At 41.9% G+C, this 18459-nt stretch overlaps 1 long non-coding RNA gene across 1 annotated transcript in view; it reads left to right on the top strand.

Annotated features, from left to right (window-relative positions):
• Positions 1 to 18459, top strand: part of LOC140499565 (uncharacterized) — a 57214-nt gene that overhangs the window by 36340 nt on the left and 2415 nt on the right. The gene's annotated exons all lie outside the window — the stretch shown is intronic.

Here is an 18459-nt window from a genome sequence, read left to right as displayed (position 1 = left end):
TGGTACTAGAGTGCTCGGGGTGGAAATAGGAAGCAGGGAAATAGGCTGATGAAATCTATGTTATGCAGTGGGTCCACTGGACTTGGTCCCTCCTGACTATCCTTATTCTAGCTAATGTGAAACCCACAATGCTTCTGCTAGGGGAGGGTAAATTCTGCCCCTCCAAGCTAGAAAAACTTCAAGTATGAGACCAATGACAGAGAGGCCAAGCTAAGGGTGAGGAGACCCAGTGTCAGAAGGCTGACTACTCACCAGGTGATGATCATGAAGACTGCCTTTGAGGATGTGGAGGGGTTGCTACCTGCATCATGGAGAGGGGTGGCCACACTTATGAAATAATAATAATGATGATAACAGTAACAATAGGCAGTATTTACGTGGCACTTTAAAACTTACAAAAGCACTTTACTTATGCTATCTCATTTTTTATCCTCACAACAAACCTGGGAGGTAGGTGCTATAATTATCCTCCTTTAGCAGATGAAAAACTGAGATTGAGAGAGGTTGAGTGACTTGCCCAGAGGTAGCCAGCTAGTAAGTGTCTAAGGCAGTATTTGAACTTAGATCTTCCCAACTCCCTGAAATAGTAAAGTAAACTGAGGAGGATGATGATGATTTATTTTTCTTGGAGTTGTGAAAAGTGAGGCTTAGAAAAGTTGAATGACTTACCTAAGGTCCTAGACCTAGAATATGACTGTCCAGCCTCAGACTAAAGTCTTTTGGCTCAAAGTCCCATTTTTTTCTTTTTTCTTTTCTTTTTTTCCTACTGTGGTCCTATGGTTCCATTACTTACACAAGCAGCACTTTGTTAAGACAACAGGATCGTGTGCCAAAGTCTATTACAAATTGTACAGGGGGTTGAGAAAATGGTAATTAGTAGGTAGACAGCCATAAAGGTGGATTAGTTTTATTTTGATTAGTGTATGTGAGCTATCATATTATAGGCAGGCAAATTTCAGTTCCATAGAAGAAAACCTTTCTTGATTATTAGACCCATCGCAAAGTGGGATGCCCTGCCTCTCTCCTCAGGTAGCAGAGACCCCATTCAGTCTTTGAGTAGAGATGTATTAATACTCATGTAGGACAATGTCACAGAGGGGCTTCCTCCCCAGATATGACGTGGATTACGTGATTTCTCAGGTCCTTTCTTCAACCTGAGATTCTATGACAAGAGGTGTGTAAGCCACACATTTGTACAAATGGGGAAATTCATAAAAATTACTATTGCTGGTAATAGAGCAATTCCGTTTTTTCAACAGACTCTTTCCCTTCTTCTCCTCCCAGCTGAGAATTCCCCGATAGACCCAATCCCTCTTTCTTCCCTGGCTATGAGGCAATGACCTGCACTTTTTTTCATGGGTGGCTCTTGAATCCCCCTGCCCAGGTTAAACTCTAGGAGGGGCTGCTCCTATGTGTGGATGAGCTCTTCAAGCTCAGTGCCACTGCCAGCTTGTTGGTCATTATGGCCTCAGAGGATGTGGTTGACGTACTGAGACCAACCCCAGGTGTGACTGGGATTTCTTCATCAAGAACAGCAACGTATTTGAAGATGCTTTCAGTGAGGCAACAGAACATGGCATTCATTACCTGATTATAAAAACCAGTTTGTTTTTTATCCACCTCATCAATAACCCACAGAAAATTAAATATAAATGAGTCAGAGCAGGATAGTGACTTGCCCCAGGACTATTTCTATCTGAACTTCATCAGAAAAGCTGAGACGAGGGGCAGGCAGCTGGATGGTATAGTGGATAGAGCACCAGGCCTGGAGTCAGGAGGACCTGAGTTCAAAATCTGGGTTTAGCCACTAGCTTTGTGACCCTGGGCAAGTCACTTAATCTCGATGGCCTCCAAAAAAATTAGAACAAAATAAAAAACAGCAGTAGTCCTGGCTAACTTTTATGTAAAGCTGTAATATTTGCCCAATGTTTCAACATGATCTCATTTGAGCCTCACAGCCCTATGAAGTTGGCATAGCAGGGAGTTGTCATCCCCATTTTTTGGATGATAGAAATGAAGCTCACAGAGCTTCTATGGCTAACTACCCTCCTTCCCTCCCTCCAGCCCCTAGCCCTGGTATGGGATATCTCCCCTCCCCCATCCCTGCCTTCTGACTTCCTTCAACATCCTTCAAGCTAAAATACTGTCTTTTATAAGAAGTTTTTCCTGCCTCTTCTTGTTGCTGATGCCTTCTCTGTGTTACTTATCTCCTATTCATGTGGCCCATAGCTTGTTGTCTGCATGTTGTCTTTCCCGTTATATGGTGAACTCCTTGAGATCAGGGACTATCTTTTTTCTTTCTTTGGGTTTCCCAGTGTTTAGCACAATGCCTAGCACACATTAGGTGCTTAACAAATGTTTATTGACAGATTTGCTCAAAATCTCAGAGGTGCGATTTAAACCTAGCTCTTCCTTACTTTGAGTCTGTCAATATCTCCACCGTATTATGTGACTTCCTTCCCTTAGTCAAAAGCAGATTTGGCCTGCATCAAGCTGATGTGTTGGACTAAGCTCTAGGCTTGGGAGCTAATGTCTGATCTGAGCTCAAAGCTACGCAACTTGGTGGGGAAGGGCAGGGCTGAGATCTCAAATAGAATGGTCTCAAGGCTACTCTGAGCTGAGGGACTGATGTCTTGGATGGGTTCTGGCAGAATTTTCTTGAGTCTCTGTAGAGGAACAAACAACTTCCCTTCTCCTCTCAAAGCCCTCACTGGGCTACCCCTGCTCACCCCGAAAGTATCACTAAAGGGACAGACTTACCTGGCTACCCTTCTTTCCTGGATGATGTGGAAGACAGCAACTCTGCCTCCCAAGAAAGTAGGGAGCCAATCTAGGATATGGGTCCCCCAGTCTAGACTGATGTCTGTAGAAGGTACAAATGAGTTCCTTTTGATTTAGGACAGGGGAAATGAGGGGTTTGGGGCTGGGTAGAAGTCCCAGAGGGAATAATTAATTTTTAAGTCCTTGTGGATCCAATCCCTATAGTTCCAACCCCTATTTAAGATGTTACTTGTGATTGAGTTTCTACTGTGATCTATAGGGATTTGGTTTCTTAGGGATTTCCCACTCCTTTACTCTGAGAACCTTTAACCTGTCTGTGTTACTTCTCTTCCTTCCCTCCTCCCCATTTCTGCTCCATGAGTCTAGGGTATACTCAGAAGTGAGACAGCTATGGAGTGGGTTATCTGGAAGCCTGAGTCCTTGATATCTGTGGTGGGGTAGAAAGAATCCCATACTAGTAAGCAAGAGAAACTGGATTCTAATCCACCTCCCCAGGTCTTCGTTTCACCCACTCTAAAATGAGGGGAGGTCCCTTCAGGCCCTGGCAAGTCTCTGAGTCTCTGACTCCATTTTGAAGTCTTTAGGTATCTGAAAGGCTCTCATTATGAAGAGGGATAAGACTTGTGAAACCAGGAGCAACAGAAGGAAGGTATAGCTAAGGAGCAGCTTCTTAAGCTTCCTTCCTTTCTTCCTTCTTTCCTTCCTTCCTTCCTTCCTTCCTTCCTTCCTTCCTTCCTTCCTTCCTTCCTTCCTTCCTTCCTTCCTTCCTTCCTTCCTTCCTTCCTTCCTTCCTTCCTTTCCAACTTATCACTAGTCCTGCTCTCCCCCATCACCCAATTAAAAAAAAATATTAAAGCAAATCCCTTGTGACAAATATTCATAGTCAAGCAAAATGAATTCCCACATTGATAAGTCCTTAAAAATGTCCCATTTTGTACCTTGAGACCATTAGTTCTCTGTCAGGAGATAAGCAGCATGCTTTTTCATCATTCCTCTGGAGACACCATTGGTCATTGATCAGAGATCCAAAGTCTTTCAAAGTTTTCTTTTCTTTACAATTAAAAAAAAATTTCTACATGCTGTTCTCCTGGTGCTTCTCATTTCATTCCATATCAGTTCACACAAATTTCATAGGTTTCCCTGAAACCACTCATTTCATCATTTCTGGAAACACAATAGAAATCCACCACGCTCATACACCATAATTTGTTCAGCCATTCCCCACTTGAGGGTCACCCCTCAGTTGCCAGTTCTTTGCTAACACAAAAAGAGTCTCTATAAATATTTGTGTGCATGTATTGGTCTCTTTCCTCTTTCTTTGATCTCTTTGAGATATAGGCCTTTGGGGGCATGGTTCCAAATTATTTTCCCAGAATAGCTGGTGGGAGTTCCCTGTTTTACCTGCAGTGCCTCCAACATTTGCCGTTTTCCTTTTACGCTGAGCTTTTTCAGTCTGATGGATATGAGGTGGAGCAGCAGAGTTGCTTTAATTTGCATTTCCATAATTACTAATAATGTAGGGGAAAGGAATAAGCATTTATGTAGCACCTACTACGTGCCAGATGGACACTGCGCTAAGTGCTTTCTACAAATGTTATCTCATTTGATCCTCATAATAATCATACAAAATAGGTGCTACTATTATCTCCATTTTTTGAGGAAACTGAGACAAAAAGAGGTTAAGTGACTTTCCCAGGATCACACAGCTAGTATGTGTCTGAAGCTGGATTAAAATCCCTATATACTTGACTGTAGATCCAGTGCTCTCTATCCACTGTACTACCATCTGCCTCCATTAGAGCATTTTTATATGGCTTTTGATAGCCCGGAAAAGTGCCTGCACCTATCCTTTGACCATTTATCAGGTGGGGAATGGCTCTTAATCTCATTCTTATCTCTTACAAATCTTAGGAATGAAAACTTTATCAGGGAATCTTGTTGCAAAGATTTTTTTCCTAGTTGTATAAAGTAATCCTTTGGAAGTTTGATTGATATTGCACTTAATTAGTATATTAAATTGTAGTATGCAGTATGATCATTTTCATTACATTGGCATGACCCAGCTATAAAGCAATTGATCTTTCTCCAAATGTTTCTATTTGCATTTACTTCTTTTTTTTTTTATTAAACTTTTAACATTTATTTTCACACAATTTTGGGTTACAAATTTTCTCCCCTTTTTTCCCCTCCCCCCCCAGACCCAAGCTTTCTAATTGCCCCTGTGACCTATCTGCTCTCTCCTCTATCCTCCCTCCCTGCCCTTGGCTCCGTCTTCTCTTTTGTCCTGTAGGGCCAGATAGCTTTCTTGACCCCTTAACCTGTATTTCTTGTTACCCAGTGGTAAGAACATTACATTTGGTCCTAACACTTTGAGTTCCAACTTCTTTAGCTCCCTCCCTCTCCACCCCTTCCCCTTGGAAGACAAGCAATTCAATATAGGCCAAATCTGTGTAGTTTTGCAAATGATTTCCATACTAGTTGTGTTGTATAAGACTAACTATATTTCCCTCCATCCTGTCCTGTCCCCCATTACTTCTATTTTCTTATGGTCCTTTCCCTCCCCATAAGTGTCGACCTCGTATTGCATTCTCCTCCCCATGCCCTCCCCTCTATCCTCCCCCCCATCCTGCTTGTGCCCCTGTCCCCCACTCTCCTGTATTATGAGATAGGTTTTCCTATCAAAATAAGTGTGCATTATATTCTTTCCTTTAGTGGAATGTGATGAGAGTAGACCTCGTGTTTTTCTCTTGCCTCCCCTCTTTATCCCATCACTAATAAGTCTTTTGCTTGCCTCTTCTATGAGAGATAATTTGCCCCATTCAACTTCTCCCTTTCTCCTCCCAATATTTCTCTCTCACTGCTTGATTTCGTTTTTGTTTGTTTGTTTTTTTTTTTTAGTATATGATCCCATCCTCTTCAATTCACTCTGTGCACTCTGTCTCTATGTATGTGTACGTGTGTGCATGTGTGTGTGTGTGTACTCCCACCCAGTGCCCAGATACTGAAATGTTTCAAGAGTTATAAATATTGTCTTTCCATGTAGGAATGTAAACAGTTCAACTTTAGTAAGTCCCTTATGATTTCTCTTTGCTGTTCCCCTTTTCATGGTTCTCTTCATTCTTGTGTTAGAAAGTCAAATTTTCTTTCCAGCTCTGGTCTTTTCATCAGGAAAATTTGAAAGTCTTCTATTTCATTGAAAGACCATTTTTTCTCCTGAAGTATTATACTCAGTTTTGCTGGGTAGGTGATTCTTGGCTTCAGTCCTAGTTCCTTTGACTTCTGGAATATCCTATTCCATTCCCTTCTATCCCTCAATGTAGAAGGTGCCAGGTCTTGTACTATCCTGATTGTATTTCCACAATACTTGAATTGTTTCTTTCTAGCTGCTTGCAATATTTTCTCTTTCACCTGGGAATTCTGGAATTTGGCCACAATGCTCCTAGGAGTTTCTCTTTTTGGATCTCTTTCATGCGGTGTTCTGTGGATTCCTTGAATATTTATTTTGCCTTCTGGTTCTAGAATCTCAGGGCAGTTTTCCTTGATAATTTCATGGAAGATGATGTCTAGGCTCTTCCTTTGATCATGGTTTTCAGGTAGTCCCAGAATTTTTACATTGTCTCTCCTGATTCTATTTTCCAGGTCAGTTGTTTTTCCAATAAGATATTTCACATTATCTTCCATTTTTCGAATCTGCGCGGTATGTTCTGAGATATCTGTCTTTCTCGAAAAGTCCAAAGCTTCCATCTGTACCATTCCAGATTTGAAAGATCTATTTTCTTCAGTGAGCTTTTGAATCTCCTTTTCCATTTGGTTAATTCTGCTTTTGAAAGCATTCTTCTCCTCATTGGCTCCTTGCACCTCCCTTGCAAGCTGAGTTAGGCTAGTTCTCAAGGTGCCAATTTCTTCAAGATTTTTTTGGTTCTCCTTTAGCAGGGAGCTGATCTGTTTTTCATGCTTCTCCCTTATCCCTCTCATTTCCCTTCCCAGTCTTTCCTCCACCTCTCTAACTTGATTTTCAAAATACCTCTTGAGCTCTTCCATGGCCCGAGCCCATTGGGTGGGCTGGGACACAGAGTCCTCGATTTCTGTGTCTTTGCCTGATGGCAAGCCTTGTTCCTCCCCATCAGAAAGCAAGGGAGGAAGTGTTTTTTCTCCGATAAAGTACCCTTCAATAGTTTTATTTCTTTTCCCTTTTCTTGGCATTTTCTCCACCTAGTGGCCTGACCTCTGAATGTTCTCCTCACACCCACCTCGCCTCCTGGTCCTCCCAGCAAGCGTTTGGGGACTGAGATTCAAATGCTGCTTCCCGCCTTAGGATTTTTGGCGGGGGCAGGGCTGTTATTCAGTGTTAAATTAGGCTCAGGTGCTGAGGTCAGGGGCAGGGCCGCCTCTCTGGCTCAATTCCCTCAGGGGGTTTATGCACAGACCTTCCACAATGAATCCAGGCTCCCGCTTGCTTGGGGAGCCCCCGTCCGCAGCCGCCTCTCAGCCCCCACCTCCCGGGGGGGGGCCCGAGCCTTGGGGGCACCTCACTCCCCTCTCAACCCGCCAAAGAGACTCTCTCACCTACCCCGTCAGTCACCTGTTGGTGGGGGGGCCCGTGCTGCCGCTAAAGATCCCGCCTCCGGAGCCCTTTCAGATCTGTGCCTCTCGGAGCCGTGGCCGCCGCTGCCGCCGCAGGTCCACGGACCTTTTGCGAGAGGTTTGCTGGGCCCTTTGTGGGTGGGGGGACCCACGTGGCTGCTGGAGATCCCGTCCCGTAGCCCTCTCGGATCTTTTTCTCACGGTGTCGCTGCCGCGGTATGGTTGCTCTCTGCTACCCACCCTGGCGCCCAGTCCACGGCGCGAAGGACCCCCCGTGAGAGGTTTGCAGGTCTCTCCGGAACAGAAATCTCCCTCGCTCCAATATTCCGTGGTCTCTGGGTGCAGAATTCGCCCTGGGTTAGTCCCCTCTGCCATTCTGTGGTTTGTGGGTTCGGAGCTATGTGTATGTGCGTCTTTCTACTTCACCATCTTGGCTCCGCCCCTTGCATTTACTTCTTAATAGAATGATTTATAGCTGTATTCATATAGTCCAAATGTGTATATTTATAGGTAAATTTCAAAACATTATCTACATTTTCTAGTTACTTTTGTACTGAGGAAACTAGCCAATGAGTCCAATCTTTATTTTGGAGGTGACTGCTCCTGAGCTACAACCACATGGTGAAGAGGAGCCTTTTCGATTATTTATAGAGCCAGACCTAGTAGCATTCAAAATGAACTAAGCAGGTCACTCAGTCTGGTTCACTTGGTTTGAGGAGGATGAGCTACTGTGGGTCTATAGGTTGAGGAGATACTTTGGTTTCTCTCTTTAATGGAGCTGGTATGAAGCCAAGAATGTGTGACACTGCTGTTGCTTTTAGCTCTGTTGTTTTATTTTTTCTTTTAATTTTAGGTGACAGTATATTGGAAAAGGATATGATTTCATGAGTGTCAATAGGTCAGAAGAATGAATCATCAGAAGTCTGGGAGCTGTAGTTGATATTGGAATTTTCCAGGAGTCAGACTATGTTCCAGAGTCTGGAGCAACCTGTTCAGCTCAGTCTAGAAGCATCAGAGAAGTGTACTTATCCATTCACCAGCTATGTAGTATTGGAAGTGGACTTGGTGGGGACAGATACAAAGTAAAAACTACTTTAAGTCTGAAACTATTCTACTTAGAGAGTGAGTTGGTATGGGGAGAATGTGCCCCCAGGTGTTGAGAAGAGGAAAGTTTATGCTTCTGTCCTTCTCTACAATGTTCTCATCCACCCATTCCACCAGGGGAAGTCTTCACATGCTTGAGGTAGACACCTCCTAACTCACCAATGGGTTTGAGAGCCCTTGGTTACCTTCAACCTGGTTTGACCTGTCTGCTGAAACAGTTTACCAGGGTGTGGCTGCTGTGCATGCTGCAGCTTCTTGGAGCCACAGGTGAGAGTTGGGTGGAACAGATAGATACCAAAGGGGGAAATGGCCCTTGAAAAGGACTCTGTAGCCATCACAGAAAAGGTACTGGACCTCTGCTAATCACAAATGGTTCACAATGGAAAAATACTATAGAATCAGAGCATTAGAGAAGAAACACTGAAGGAGTGGGATGGGGAAGTTTAGCCAGTCTTGCTCTGGGAGAGTGAGTTCATTGTCTTTGGCTAGAATTTTGATTTCTAACCCATCCTGATGGATTTTTTTCCGTAATATACAGAAATGCTGATGATTTATGTATGTTTATTTTCTATGTTGCGAATTTACTGAAGTTATTGTTTCAATTAGTTTTTTAGAGTTCTCTAAGTAGACCATCATATAATTAGGACTCCTTCCCCCATAGCTTTGCTTTCTCTTGTATAAGTGCATTCCATATGCTTAAGCATACATTCTTTTCTTCTCTTTTTGCTATAGCTAGCATTTCTGCCACTGTTTCTGATGACAGCGGTAACAATGAACATCCTTATTTTACCCCTGATCTTATTGAAAAGAACTCTAGTCTTTTCTTGTTACTGATGATATTGGCTCTTGGTTTTAGATAAATGCTATTTATCCTATTAATGAAAGGTCCCACTCTTTTTACTTTTTTTTTTAAAAACAGAAAAGTTATTAAACTTTTAGAAAATCTTTTTTAGCAACCTTTGATATAATCATGTGGCTTTTTGTTATTTATTGTTAGAAGTGAGCTCGTCTAACAAGCCCCCAGCAGTGAGAAACATGCTCACCTTAAACAAAGAACCATGCCTGTTGTGAAATCAGGAAAGCCTTTATTAATCTTTATGTTCATTCTCCCTCAATGGACGGGTAGCCTCCCCAGTAAGGTTACAGAATGACTACAACATGTTCAGAAAGATGGGGTTTCTTAAACTGTTTTCTGAACTTTGGATATCCTGGGATACTGTCCCCTGGCCGTGTGACTGCATGTTCTCCTCTCTGCTACGCCCTTGCTCACACAGCTCCTTGGGCCTGGGCATTAATTCATCTCCTCTAACCTGTTGCTGCTACGTCACAATCCTTATCACCTAGGAGTGTGGAAAATGTAACTTTCTTACTTCCCACATTTGTTATTGACATAATCCTTTGTGGTTTTTTTGTCATTCAGCTGTTAGAGTTGTGTCCAACTTCTTGTGTCCCCATTTGGGGTTTTCTTGGTTTCCTTATATTGAATTCATCCAATCTAACCTCTCCAAAATGCATAATTTTTTTTTTCTATTTGTTGCAGTCTTTTTGATAACATTTTATTTAATAGTTTACATCAATAGGATATTGGTTTATAGTTTTATTTCTAAGATTTGTTTCATCTTAGTTTAATCATGTTGTTGTTTAGCTGTGTCTTACTCCTCATGACCCATTTAGGGTTTTCTTGGTAAGGAAATTGGAGTGGTTTGCATTTCCTTCTCCTGTTCATTTTACAGATGAGGAAACTGAGGCAAACTGGATTAAGTTGATGGGGATGGGATCTGAGCCAGATCTCTGATATTTGCCTGAGGCACCTGGCACATCCCAGTCAATAATCCTTTTACGTGCCCTTTCATTGTGGCCCTCGTTGTCTACCTCTGGCCCACCCCAGGTTACTTGCCAGTCCCAGGCTCCATCCAGTCTTCCCATAGTCTTTCTGTATAAATTCTGTTTTGAATGCTGTGGATAAATTCACCTATCTTGGTAGTATACTTTCCAGGGATGTACACAATGACAATGAGGCATTGCCAGAGCTAGCTCAGTTTTTGGGAGGCTCCAAAGAAAAGTTTAGGAGAGAAGAGGTATTAGATTGACTACCAAACTGAAGGTCTACAGAGTCCTGAAATCCCTTAACGCAGAAGTTGCCAGATCCTGTGCTATTCTGATTGTATTTCCACAATACTCAAATTGTTTCATTCTGGCTTCTTGCAATATTTTCTCCTTGACCTGGAAGCTCTGGAATCTGGCTACAACATTCCTAGGAGTTTTTCTTTTCAGTTCTCTTTCAGGAGGTGATCTGTGGATTCTTTCCATTTCTATTTTGCCCTTTGGTTCTAGAATATCAGGGCAGTTTTTCTTGACAACTTTTTGAAAGACGATGTCTTTTTTTTTTTTTTGATCATGGCTTTCAGTTAGTCCAATAATTTTAAAATTATCTCTTCTGGATCCATTTTGCAGGTCAGTTCCTTTCCAGTGAGATACTTCACATTGTCTTCTATATTTTTATTCTTTTGGTTTTGTTTTATAATTTCTTGATTTCTCATAAAGTCATTAGCTTCCATTTGCTCCATTCTAATTTTTAAAGAATTATTTTCTTCAGTGAATTTTTGGACCTCTTTTGTCATTTGACTTGTTCTGCTTTTAAAGACTTTCTTGTCCTCATTGGCTTTTTGGAATTCTTTTGCCATTTGGGTTAGTCTAATTTTATTTATTTATTTAACTTTTAACATTCATTTTCACAAAATTTTGGGTTCCAAATTTTCTCCCCTTTTGTCCCTTCCCCCCGCCCCAAAACACCGAGCATTCTAATTGCCCCTATCACCAATCTGCTCTCTCTTCTATCATCCCTCTCTGCCCTTGTCTCCATCTTCTCTTTTGTTCTATAGGGCCAAATAACTTTCTATACCCCTTTACCTGTATTTCTTATTTCCTAGTGGCAAGAGCAGTACTCGACAGTTGTTCCTAAAACTTTGAGTTCCAACTTCTTTTCCTCCCTCCCTTCTCACTCTTTCCCTTTGGAAGGCAAGCAATTTAATATAGGCCAAATCTGTGTAGTTTTGCAAATGACTTCCATAATAGTCGTGTTGTATAAGACTAACTGTATTTCCCTCCATCCTATCCTGTCCCCCATTACTTCTATTCTCTCTTTTGATCCTGTCCCTCCCCAAGAGTGTTGACCTCAAATTGCTCCCTCCTCCCCATGCCCTCCCTTCCATCATCCCCCCCACCCTGCTTATCCCCTTATCCCCCACTTTCCTGTATTGTAAGATAGGTTTTCATACCAAAATGAGTGTGTATTTTATTCCTTTCTTTAGTGGAATGTGATGAGAGTAAATTTCATGTTTTTCTCTCATCTCCCCTCTTTATCCCTCCACTAATAAGTCTTTTGCTTGCCTCTTTTATGAGAGATAATTTGCCCCATTCCATTTCTCCCTTTCTCCTCCCAATATATTTCTCTCTCACTGCTTGATTTCATTTTTTAAAGATATGATCCCATCCTCTTCAATTCACTCTGTGCACTCTGTCTCTATGTGTGTATGCATGTGCGTGTGCATGTGTGTCTGTGTAATCCCACCCAGTACCCAGATACTGAATAGTTTCAAGAGTTACAAATATTGTCTTTCCATGTAGGAATGTAAACAGTTCAACTTTTGTAAGTCCCTTATGACTTCTCTTTGCTGTTTACCTTTTCATGCTTCTCTTCATTCTTGTGTTTGAAAGTCAAATTTTCTTTTCAGCTCTGGTCTTTTCATCAAGAATGCTTGAAAATCCTCTATTTCATTGAAAGACCATTTTTTCCCCTGAAGTATTATACTCAGTTTTGCTGGGTAGATGATTCTTGGTTTTAGTCCTAGTTCCTTTGACTTCTGGAATATCCTATTCCACGCCCTTTGATCCCTTAATATAGAAGCTGCTAGATCTTGTGTTATCCTGATTGTATTTCCACAATACTTGAATTGTTTCTTTCTAGCTGCTTGAAATATTTTCTCCTTGACCTGGGAACTCTGGAATTTGGCCACAATGTTCCTAGGAGTTTCTCTTTTGGTATCTCTTTCAGGCGGTGATCTGTGGATTTCTTGAATACTTATTTTGTCCTCTGGTTCTAGAATCTCAGGGCAGTTTTCCTTGATAATTTCATGAAAGATGATGTCTAGGCTCTTTTTTTGATCATGGCTTTCAGGTAGTCCCATAATTTTTAAATTGTCTCTCCTGAATCTATTTTCCAGGTCAGTTGTTTTTCCAATGAGATATTTCACATTATCTTCCATTTTTTCATTCTTTTGGTTTTGTTTTGTGATTTCTTGGTTTCTCATAAAGTCATTAGCCTCCATCTGTTCCATTCTAATTTTTAAAGAGCTATTTTCTTCAGTGAGCTTTTGAACCTCCTCTTCCATTTGGCTAATTCTGCTTTTGAAAGCATTCTTCTCCTCATTGGCTTTTTGAACCTCTTTTGCCAATTGAGTTAGCCTATTTTTCAAGGTGTTATTTTCTTCAGCATTTTTTTGGGTCTCCTTTAGCAGGGTGTTTACTTGTTTTTCATGCTTTGCTTGCGTGTCTCTCATTTCTCTTCCCAGTTTTTCCTCCACCTCTCTTACTTGATTTTCAAAATCCTTTTTGAGCTCTTCCATGGCCTGAGCCCATTGAATGGGCTGGGATATAGAAGCCTTGAGTTCTGTGTCTTTCTCTGATGGTAAGCATTATTCTTCCTCATCAGAAAGGAAGGGAGGAAATACCTGTTCACCAAGAAAGTAACCTTCTATAGTCTTGTTTTTTTTCCCTTTTCTGGGCATTTTCCCAGCCAGTGACTTGAATTCTGAATATTCTCTTCACACCCACTTTGCCTCCAGATCTGCCCAGCCAGCACTTGGGGTCTGAGATTCAAATGCAGCTCCCCAACCTCAGGGCTTCGGTGGGGGTGGGGCTGCTATTCAGTGTGAGGTTAAGTTCAAGTGCTCAGGTGGGGGCAGGGCCACCTCACGGGCTCAGTTCCCTCAGGGGGTTTATGCAGAGACCTTCAACAATGGATCCTGGCTCCTGCCTGCTTAGGGAGCCCTGGTCTGCTCCCGCCTCCACTGCTGCCTCCCGAGGGGGCCTGAGTTATGGGGGCACCCCACTCCCCTCTTGGCAAGCCAAGAAAACCCTATCACCAACCTTTGGGGCCTGTGGGTGGAGGGACCTGCGGGGCTGCTGGAGATTCTGTCCCTGAAGCCTGCTCGGATCTGCTCCTCTCGGTGCCACGTGACCAAGGCAGGACCTTTTGAGAGAGGTTTGCGGAGCTCTGTGGAACAGAAATCTCATCTGCTCTGTTGTTCTGTGGCTTCTGCTGCTCCAGAATTTGTTGGGAGTTCTTTTTTACAGATATTTTATGGGCTGTGGGTTCGGAGCTAGTGTATGTGTGTCTTTCTACTCTGCCATCTTGGCTCTGCCCTGGTTAGTCTAATTTTAAAGGTGTTATTTTCTTCAGCATTTTTTAGGGTTTCCTTTAGCAAACTGTTGATTCATTTTTCATGATTTTCTTGCATCACTCTCATTTCTCTTCCCAGTTTTTCCTCTACTCCTTTTCCTTGATTTTCAAAATTCTTTTTGAGCTCTTCTCTGTCTAGGACCAATTCATACTTTTCTTAGAGGCTTTGAATGCAGGAGCTTTGGCTTTGTTGTCTTCTTCTGCCTGTATGTTTTGATCTTTCTTCTAACTAATGATATAAGAAAATACCTCTTCTCTGAGAAAGTAAGAATCTATAGTCTGTTTATTTTCCCATTTGTTCATTTTCCCAGCCAGTTACTTGACTTTTGACCATTGTTAAGTGGAGGGTCTCAGAAGCAATCTCCACTCCAGTAGTGGCTGCATCCACCCTGGGGCTATGGCTGGGACCCTCTCAGCCAGGTGAGAGACCCTTTCCAACGACTTTTGAAGCTGTTTTAGCATTTGTAAGTTAAGGAGTCTGGAGTCCACAGCAGCCATCAGTGATTCAGTTCCCTAAGACCTGCTCCTGCTCAGTCTGTGCTTGAACTGTGCTCTGCTCCCATTCCAGTGCAATAAAGCTTTCTCATTCACCTTCAAGATTGGGTTGGAAATTTGCTTTAGCCTGCCATTTTGTGGCTTCCGCTGCTCTAGAATTTGTTTAGAGACATTTTTTTACAGGAATTTTGAGGGGTTTGGGGGAGAGTTGTAGCAGGTATCTGCTTCTACTCTGCCATCTTGGCTCTGCCCCTCCCCCCTTTATTCTGCTTTTAAGGGAGAAATGTCCATTTTGGCATAATTGACTCCATGCCCTCTGATATTTCTGTCTGCCCCAAAAGATTTTCTGTAATATGGATATATGTTCTCTCATATATACTTTTTCTGGTTTCTGTTTTAGATATAATTCTAGTTCAGTACCCCATCTCTCTTGGCAGAGCAGAGTGATCGACCTCCTACTTCCCCTTCTGGTAGGAAATCAAGTCTCGCTTGGAGAAGGGTAGGAGGAGAAGAGAGTAGAGATATCTATTGTGGTCTCCCTTCAAACTACACAAGGACACCCCCATGTCTCATATGGGTGGAGTTGGTGAGGCTCAAAGAGACTGAAGAGATCTTTCCTGTTCTTGACAACTCTGCCCAGCTTCTCATACAGGTACAGGGCATTGATTGCTGTCAGTGAGGAGAGTCCCATAGCAATCAGTTATGTGTATGGGTTACACATGTATTTTATTCTGAAGACAATGGGGAGCCACTGAAGGTTTTTGAGTAGAGGAATGACATGATTTCCTGGAAGGGATTCCATATTCAGTGCTATGGAGCTCTCTCAATCAATAGGTTCAAATAAACAATTACTTGAAGAAAAAGCATACTCATTTAACTGCTAGGTAAAACCAGCCCTATAGGAGGGAAAAGCAACCTGAAACAAGGAGGTCCCTTGGGATCTCCAATGCCTCCTGCTCAACCCACAGAGCAGTGTTTATTTACTACTTGCCCAAAGGGCTCAATAGCTGGGTCATATCTACTTGTGGACAAAATTAGTTTAAACAAGCCTTGTTGTTCAGTCATGTCTGATTCTTCACAATCCCATTTGGAGTTTTCTTGGCAAAGATACTGGAGTGATTTATCATATCCTTTTCCAGCTCATTTGATGAATAAAGAAACTGAGGCAAACAGGATTAAGTGATTTGCTCAGAGCCACACAGGTAGTGAGTTCTTCACACTGAACTAAAATCTACCTTCATGTAGCTTCCATCCCCTTTCTTTTCCAAATCATGGTGGTCCTCATAAGAAAAAGAAAATTATAATCTGAATGTATAATTGGAAGGAGAAAACTACTCACATATAATCACTGTGCTAGATACCACCCAGAGTAACAAGTGTAGCCTAAGAACATCAGTGGAAAGCATCAGAAATTCATGGGAAACAATATCCAAGAAGAAGGGAAACAATTAAGACCAGGACCTCAGATGTTCCATATAGAAATGCTTAAAGAAGGAACAGCAAATAGAGTTAACTCAAGAATCAGGATGATATAATGGAAAGTGTTGGCACTGAAATCAGATGACCTGGATTCAGATATTACCTCTTCTCACACTATGTGTGTAATTTTGTGTAAGTTACTTAATTAGTCACAATGAGCCTCCGTTTTCTCATCTGTAAAATGAAGGGAGTGGAATAGTTGACTTTTCAACTCTAAATCTGTGACCACATCATCTTAATGCAAGGATATAAGTTCAGCCCCTTTTATCCAATCAATTCCTTTTAAATGAAGTATACTCTTCCAAAGTCATAGTCAGGTAGAGTCGCATTACAAGTTCAGAGATACCTGTGAAGCTGAATTGACCTCCTGGTATCTATAAATATCTCTGGGGCACTGCATTAGATCTATGCCTCTTCTTTAGACAATTCTTCCTCTTTTTTCTCATCAGAATTGTTTGTATTTATGCTATCAGAGTTTTGTTCTTGAAATTTTTTCCCTTTCCTTTCCATCCAACTTTCCCTACAAGAATACAAGTACTTCCTGGTGCTCTCCTCTTGCTTATCATAAGATGGTATAATTATTTTGTGACAAGTTTGCCATCATTTCTGTTTTATTAACCTGTTCCTTGATCAGAATCAGACCCAGAATTCTGATGACATAAATACAGCTGCTTCTGCTGAGGGAAATCTCTAAAGAGACTGGTATAGCTGAAACAGACAATGATCAATGAGGGAGTCAGGGTTGAAACTAGTGATTAATGAATCAGCCAACGTGGAGGCCTAGCTCTCATGCAGTGCCCCAGGGACCTTTATAGAACCGGCAGTGCCAATGGAAAGAACAAGAAAGTTCATCCCTAGAGATATGGGAGAAGGAGCAAGGAGTCAATTTGTAGGACTATAGGACAAAGTGATCCTGGAAAAGTGTGGTTCTTGGTAAGGGATTCCTAGTACTTATGGCCTTCCATTCATCTGGAAAATGATTCCTTTTTCCCTGTCCTGTTCCTGGAATATCTCATCTCTCCTCTAAGTGTGAACTTAACACAGTCAGGAAGGTTTTTCCTATCCATTCAATCCTCTTCTCTCATATAACCACTATTGTAGAACAGCCTCTAATCACCTCTTGCCTGGATTTATTGCAATAACCTTCTGGCTAATCTCCCTGCCCTGTTTTCCTCCTACTCCAAATCATCCTTCACTCAATTGTCAAAATGATTTTCCTAAAGTTCTTGTCTGACTAGGTCACTCCTTTTCCTCCTCTCTGTTCCCTATGCCCTCTCAACAAATTCCAGTGGCTGCCTAGTACCAGAGTTGTTGTTCCTCTTTGGTCTTGAAGAGGGCAGTTACATCATGAGGGTAATATCTTGACTCGCTTGCGAATTGGATTTAAGGGAGGCAGAGCTGCACAAAGTGGTCAGCCTCACTTTCTCCTCCAGAGTCATAGGAGTCCAGTGGCAATATTTTGAAAGGCATTTAAAGCATTTTGGCATTTAAAGCCCCTTACAACCTAACTCCTTCTTACCTTTCCAGTCTTCTTATGCTTTACTCCTCTCCACATACTCTAGGATCTAGCAACATGGGCCTTCTTGCTTTGCCTTACATACGACACTTCAAACTCCTGCCACCATTTTTTTCCCCACTGGTTCCACCTTCCATACATACATACATCCTATCCATGCCCATAATATTCTCTTTCCTCACCTCTATCTCTTAGTTTTTTTCGTTGGCTTCATTCCAGAGTCAGCTGAAATCTTTTCCATCTTCTGCAGGTTTTTCTTTGTTCTCCCATATCACTAGGACCCCCACCCTCACATCCCCAGGACCTTCCTTCTGAGATTACCTTCCATTTATACTGTATGTAACCTCTATGCAATCTACACATTGCCTCCCACTTTAGAATTTAAAGTCCTTGAGGACAGAGATTGTGTTTTTGCCTTTCTTTGTATCTCCGGTGATTTGCACGGTGCCTGAAATAAACGCTTAAAAAAATTCTTGGTTCTGACTGACTTTTTCTGTCTTACTCTTTTCCTGAGGAAACATTTCAGTGATCCCAAGGTCTGACTTCAGCTCTGAAATTCTATGGCCCTAGGGTTCTGGGAACCCTTTAAATTTGGACCCATTTTCTTTAATTGAGGAACCTTCTAAGAACAAGAGGAGAGAGGAGGAGCTAGAAGGCTCTTGTCTGTTTTGCCCCATAGAGATCTGGGAGATCTCCCTGAGGAGGAGTGGCAGTTCACTTCACCTTCAGAGTGTCCTTGTTAGGAAAGTGCTAAACAAATGTGAGCTGTTTTTATTGTTGATTACAGATATTACATATTACATACATCATGTATAATATATGTTATATGTTAGATATTGATTATAGATGATTATAGAATGATAGAATTCTTTCCTTTAAATCTAGACCTTGAGTCTCAAGTACAAACACAACTGTTTGTGCCCATTTTTCGTGATGTCAAAACAGCTGAATAAACATTTCAATTATGTACATTTCATAATATACTGTCAGCATCTTGATATTTAAAAACTTTGGATGGTTGGGATTTTGCTTTGTTATA

Source organism: Notamacropus eugenii, chromosome 4 (genome assembly GCF_028372415.1).
Source record: "Notamacropus eugenii isolate mMacEug1 chromosome 4, mMacEug1.pri_v2, whole genome shotgun sequence".
Lineage (NCBI taxonomy): Eukaryota > Metazoa > Chordata > Mammalia > Diprotodontia > Macropodidae > Notamacropus > Notamacropus eugenii.
This window is presented reverse-complemented; position numbering and strand designations above follow the sequence as displayed.